Source organism: Cariama cristata, unplaced genomic scaffold (genome assembly GCF_000690535.1).
Source record: "Cariama cristata isolate BGI_N322 unplaced genomic scaffold, ASM69053v1 scaffold8178, whole genome shotgun sequence".
NCBI lineage: Eukaryota > Metazoa > Chordata > Aves > Cariamiformes > Cariamidae > Cariama > Cariama cristata.
Window position 1 is genome coordinate 37,491 of NW_009629404.1, and position 6,408 is coordinate 43,898.

A 6,408-nucleotide genomic window follows, 5' to 3' on the forward strand; every position below is an offset into this window, starting at 1 on the left:
CTCCAGAATGTCTCCAGCCTCTCCCTCTGTCAAACCTGGGTATTTTTCTGTGAGGAACCGTGTAGATGCTCTCAGAGCAGTCAAGCATGGTCCAGCCAGTTGCAGAACAGAAAAGCCCAGGTGGTTTCTCTTCCTCGAACAGATGTGGAGTGGTTGTGGAGAAGGGGCCACTGATATTTAAGACCTCACTGTGAAACCAGAGGCCAAGGGAAGATAAAAAGCCCGCTGTTCAGAAAAGAGCTCTCTACCTTTTCCTATAGCCGTGAGGGCTGTAATCCTGGGAAGTCACTGCTCTGTAACTGAGTCATAGGTTTTAGAAATTTAAAGATGTTGGACAGGGAGATAAGGGGTAACTGAGTGTAGAGAGGCTGTGGGACCAGGGAAGTGGCTCTGGGACTTTTGTCTCTCTGTTTTAATACTCAGGGACCACCACAGGTCTCCCTAGGAAAGAAACCCAAACACTAGCTGTCCTCCTGGCCACTGGCTCCCCAGCAAAGGTTGCTTCCTTTTACCACCTCAGAGGCCTGGGCTTTGTATCTGAAAGGCCTGTGACCAGAAGGCGTGAAAAATTGGAGGTGCATACATACCACATACACACACACACACAGAGGCATTCCCATCTTCACACACAGGCTTCATCTACAGTCTGGGATTTTTTGTCTCTTGTGTAAAAGAAAGAAATAAAAAGTGTTTGAAACAAGCCCAAAACTGAGGGTAACATGATCATTTTAGTGATAAAGGCAGAGGATGTGAGATAAGCGTGTCATGTTCCTGACCCTAGCAAAGCATCCTGAGCACCACCGCAGCTCCGCACTGCACCCACGGTGCAGGCAGGCTGAACGCCTGGCACAAGCAGGCAGCTGTTGGGCAGCGTGGGAGGGAGGAATTGTTGATGGGGTAAGAGGAAAGGTGCAGGGACCTGTAACACAGCAAACTGGGAACAGCATGGAGACAAGTACCGGAGACTTGCTAGAGACAATTACACCTGCAGGCTTAAAGGACGTGATAAGCTATTTCTATTTTATCCGTTACCTTTCGGGTCTCTTCTAGTAAAAGCTGATGCTGTCTCAGTCTCTTCCTTTTTTTCATTCCTGCAGAGGGCTCTATCTACCAGGCAATCTGCAGCAAGGCCAGCACAGCCCAATTATTCATTCTAGTTATTTTTGCCCAAGCCACAGGAATGTTGAATTAATTTCAAGAGGCAGGGAGTGTATCTCGGAGTTGAAGCACGCGCTCACCCTGGAGAAGGAACGTGAAGGTTTTCTTCTGCTCGCGCCTGCAAATGTCTCCTGCATTGAATCTCTTTGCCACTGATGTGATACGGAGTGAATTTGCTGCCCACTGCTCCAGAGCACATGTGCTCACACGTACATTCACTCTTGCTTGGGGTTCAATGCAGGGAGGTAGGGTCGTGTCCAGAGGAAGGAAGAGAAGTCAGAATACGGCCCCTTATCTTAGCAACACCTCCAATATATGTGAAAGGAATATAAATACGCACTCGGTTAGTGAAAGATGCCCCAGAGCCTTGGATTTGCGTGAGAAATGTCTGTTCTAGTGCCTCTCAGGCTCATGCTCTGTGTGACAAAAGCCATCAAAATGTAGCCTGGTGTCTCTCTTCTACCCACAATAGGGTCTTGGGTGAGGCAATCCAGGCTAAGCCCTCCCTAGAGTTTACCTGGATCATTCCTATGACAGCAGGGTCATTCCAAGCTCTTCCCAGTCCCTCCTTATCCCAAATTCTTGCAATTCTCTTCAGGCTGCCGATATCCTTTCCTCTCCCTTCTTCCCCCAGACACCCATACACTGCAGAGTAGAATTATTCCTAGTGGGGACAGGGTGGGAAGGACAACTTGTGAGAGGTGAAACAATGCACAGAGACAGACAATTGTGTAATTTCCATCCATCAAACTAACCACAAGATTCAGGAGGCGATGGACCAGGTTTCTTCTCTCCTAGAGACTGAGATAGGGAGAGAGACAGTAAGTTTGAGTTTCCATTCCCTTTCCTTGGCTCCAGCACAGAAAATTCACTTCCAAACTCCCTCCTATACCATGCCCCTATCTCCTCAATGCCATCAACACAATGGTACCTGACGTTACCCACCAGCAATGCAACATGTGCAGTCTCTGAGTGGTATCCTTGACTTCACACCTGCTGAATACCGGTTTGTTTGGTATTGGGCAGGGTGTCTCAGGACAGGTCTATAAAACTTGACCATCCAGACGTATCTGGGGCCCTTGCAAATTTATGGTGGGAATAACTTGTGCAGCTAGAATGGCACCGCCAGGGAATGCGTTGCTGGCCACCGTCACACATTCCCTTTGCTGAGGGCAAGTGCAGCACCGCACACATGAATGCACACACAGAGACACACAGAGAGCCCTTCAGGTACTAAATATGACAGATTGCTATATATGTGGTAGATGTGTTCCTCTTTCTCATCATAGGCAGCATATGTGGCTCACACAGACGTACACGCAGAAGACTGACATTTATTCCCTTCCTGCCTAAGGACTCCTGCACATACCCAGTAATTCGTTTTCATAATAAATGTCCATCTACTTTCATAAAAGGGCTGGGAGGAGAATACCACAGATGTGTGGAACAGACCACATCACTGCATCCTGCCTCCTCCTCGTTTCTTCCCTTCCCCCTGTACCCTGTTTATCAGCTCCTTTTTGGGAGGCTAATACATTTTAAAAAGGCATTCTAGAAATTGTCTGCAGTGACAGAGATGGAGCAGCTGTGAGGAGAGACAGCAGTCTCATTCAGTACAGCTTAGGTATCTAGCAAAGGGTAGAGAAAATCTCTGGGAGGTGGAGGGGAAGGGCAGTGTACGAATGGAAACAGACTGGTCTCTGGGATTCAGAGCTGATCAAAGGGCATGAGTTGAACCTGTCTTTTTCCAGGGGGTGAATGCCCTTGGTAATGGGAGCTCGTGAACAAATGAGGGCCTGTGGGAAGGCAAGAGTCTGCAAGTGAGTTGGCCAGGAGTGGGGTTCAGTGGCAGGGTGGGAGCATCCATTTGAGATACTGTCCATCCCTGGCAGGCCTGAAACTGCTCAGCTGTGTGTCGTGCACTCTTCAGTGCAAAGGGAAAATCAAGCAGCTCTTTTCTGCTGGCTAAACACTGTTATCTGGGTTGGGACTGCCAGCCTTTTAACTCCCCCTGTGATGTACCATGTGAGCCCCCACAGCTCACACCCCCCTCCAGCAGTACAGGGATTGCCACCAAGAGGGGTCAACAGGTTTGCCAGCTTGTGCCATAAACCTGGATGAACAGAAGGCTATTACAAGGGCCTGAGAGGGATGGGAGCCAGTCTTCATACCCTCTGAGATCAGCCATTTGCATGGAAAGAAGCACAGCCATGCTGTATTGGAGCCAGTTTGAACGGTGCAGTCAGATTTGTGGGTCCAACAGGAGCAGTTCCTCCTGTCACTCATCCCTTATATTTGGTAGCTGGAAAGCAACTCGTTACCTGAGGTGGGGACCACTGAAATACTTCCTTCCTCTTAAAATTTTCTTTGAATGTGCATTTCACACAAATCTAGAGGGTAGGACGGCTCTCAAAAGCACCATGGCCTCTCTGCTGCACTATGTTCTGACTCACTTCTGTCTCCAGCCTGACAGAGGGCCAGTCCAGGGGGCTGGAGGAAGCCCAGGCAAACTGGGGTTGAGACCTGACCAGGGTTTCTTGGAGTGTCACTGCTGTCACATCTGCAGTGGCTCTGCCCTAAGTGCCTGTGACAGGGACGTGCAGCAGTCTCATCTTGCCATGCCATTTCCAATCCTGCTGCCTCCCTGCGATGAAGATGAATGTGAGCTGTCCCAGGTTATCACATTCCTCTGTGTACAGACGTCAGTTTGCTCCTGAGGGCTGATGCTATTGGGCTAACTGCAAGGAGGCTGCGTACGGTGGGACAGAAGGGACTACAAGGAAAGGGTCAGGGAGGACAGAGGAGATCTTGTGGGGGTTGTTGATGAAGAAGGGCTTGCAGTGACAAGAACAGGGCTTTCACCTCAGCTCCAGAGCAGAGGCAGCACAAATGTCAGGAAGAAGTAAGGTATGACATCCCTTGAACAGCCGGCAACCTTTGCCGCAGCCACTGTGTCACATCACCGCGGGCACTCCACATCACAACAGCTCTCCTCTTTCCGTGGGGTTGAAGAGCAAAGTCACTAGACGTGCCAGTCCAACTCTTCAGGGAGAGAGTGGAGATGGTGCAAGATGACCATCACATCTGGGCCCTCAAGGGCATAGCACGGGTAGGGAGAGGACCATATGCCCTCCTAGCACAGCATGCCTTTGCTCCTCTGCCTTCCTGAATAAGCGGGGTTACGTGTCCCTTTCTGCCTGTGAGTACAAACACAGATATAGACATGCGTGTGAGCGTGCTGTGTCCTGCACACACACACACCCAAGCACATCTGTGCATACACAGGTACACACACCGTCCACATGCATCCCAGCCCAATGCCTCTCCTTGCAGAAAGGCCCTGGCAAAACAGTCTGTAAGGGAAGAATGGAGATCAGAGAGGAGGAGGGAAGGGCAGTCCTCGTGGGGTTGGACAGCAAGCAGCATGTGGGGGGAGTGGAGCAGGACAGACTGCAGTGAGGTCTACAGAGACCATAGGGCTCCTGCCCCATGGGGGCTACACTAGTGGGAATGCAGCCCTTCACCTGGGGCAGAATTTGGGGAAGGACTGTGGTGGCTACATTAAGGGACATTGCAAGGTGAGGCATTTAACAGTCCCCTCTTCCTTCTGCGGTATTAGGCTGACCTTAAAGGACCTACAAAAAAGACATTTTCTGCTGCCTCTTTAACCGTGGTGGGTGGCAGCAAGGTGCCTGGGGTTGGCTGAAGAGGTGGTGATTTGTGCAATTAATGTCTAATCAGTTCTATGAATATTTATTGCTAGTCAGCATGCTCCTGAGTGACAGTGAAGCCCCATCTGATTGGAATCACACTCACAGATAAACCAGAGCCTCCTTTGGGGTTCACAGACCTCCCACTGGGGCAAAAGTCCCAAAAGGTATAACCATTGTGCTGCACATGGGAGGCACGTGTGCAATGTGCACATGGAAAATTGTATTCGACCCTTTTTGGGGGGAGGAAGAGCTGAGCTTTTAAAACTGACTTGTTGGGGAGAGACACCTTGAAATAGTCTGATACATTAACAAACTTAACCCATGACTGAGTTTGAGCTTGTTCTTTTTTTATTTTTTCTTATTCTTTGTGTGCTCTCTCGTTTATCTTCTGTTGCAGCATGGGAGAGAAAATAAAAGGGAGAGAAATATAAACTCCTGCAGCTGTTTGAAAAGCCACATAACAGTCAGGAATTTCTTGGAGGTTCTAAATGACCCTTCCCCCAACATGGCATAAAATGTGCAGAAAGCTAGTATTTTGTTTCCTCAAGATATACAACTTTGGGGACTTTCTGTCATCATCAGAAATTTGATGCTTCTCAGCTTTGCCCAGATTTATGCCCCTCTCCAAGATCCCCCATTCTTTCCCTTTACTTTTCTCCTGCTCTGATCCTTTCACCTCACCTCTGTCTCTGGCTTCTCTTTCCCACGGTGCCTTCTGCCCTCTGTGCTTTGCTCATCCCTCTCCATAAACTTGCCACTGTCCTCTCACCTTCAACAAATCCTCCTCTTCCTTTTTCCTGATGAAGGATGCTCCCTCTCCTGCCCTCCTGCTCCCCAGACAGACTCAGTCTGCCTTGGCAGAGCTCAGGGAAAAACCCCTATTATCGGTGGAAAGTGAGTTGCTAAACCTGCACCAAACTCTTCGGCTCCTGCTGCCCACCTGCAGCTTGGGTTTGTGCTGGAGGCACTGCCAAAAGCCTGTTATTACCTAAATGAAAAAGATACAGAGCCTTACCTGAGAAGGAAAAGACACAGATAACAGTGATTTGTCTGTTGCCTGCTGCCTTCTGACTGGGAAAAACACCTCAAATTCCAGCAGGGCTTCCAGGACCAGCCCTCAGTGGAGGGAGAGAGACAGAGACAGCTCTGCACATTTTCACTTTCTCCATGGAAAGGATGCTGTGGCTTTTGATGGCAGGGTGAGAGAAGATCCTCCGAATTTGCACCAGATATCCCCTTCCCCTCACATGATTATGCTTGGCCTTGAGTCGATACAGGACTGGGAAAATACAAAAATGGGAGCCAATAAGAGACGCAGAATAAACAGCAAAGTATCAAGGGAAGGAAAAGAAGGGAGGGTTGGTGAGACTGAAATCGTGGTTATAGCGCACAAGGGCTCTGTTGTGCAGAGCTCTGCTTTCCTTGCTGCAGCCCTTGACTTTCCCCACCAGATGTACCACTGTGCTCCGGAGCCGTGATTTCAATATCCAGGAGCTAATGGGCTGCTTGGCCTCCTCTCCAGAGGGCATTCAGCAGG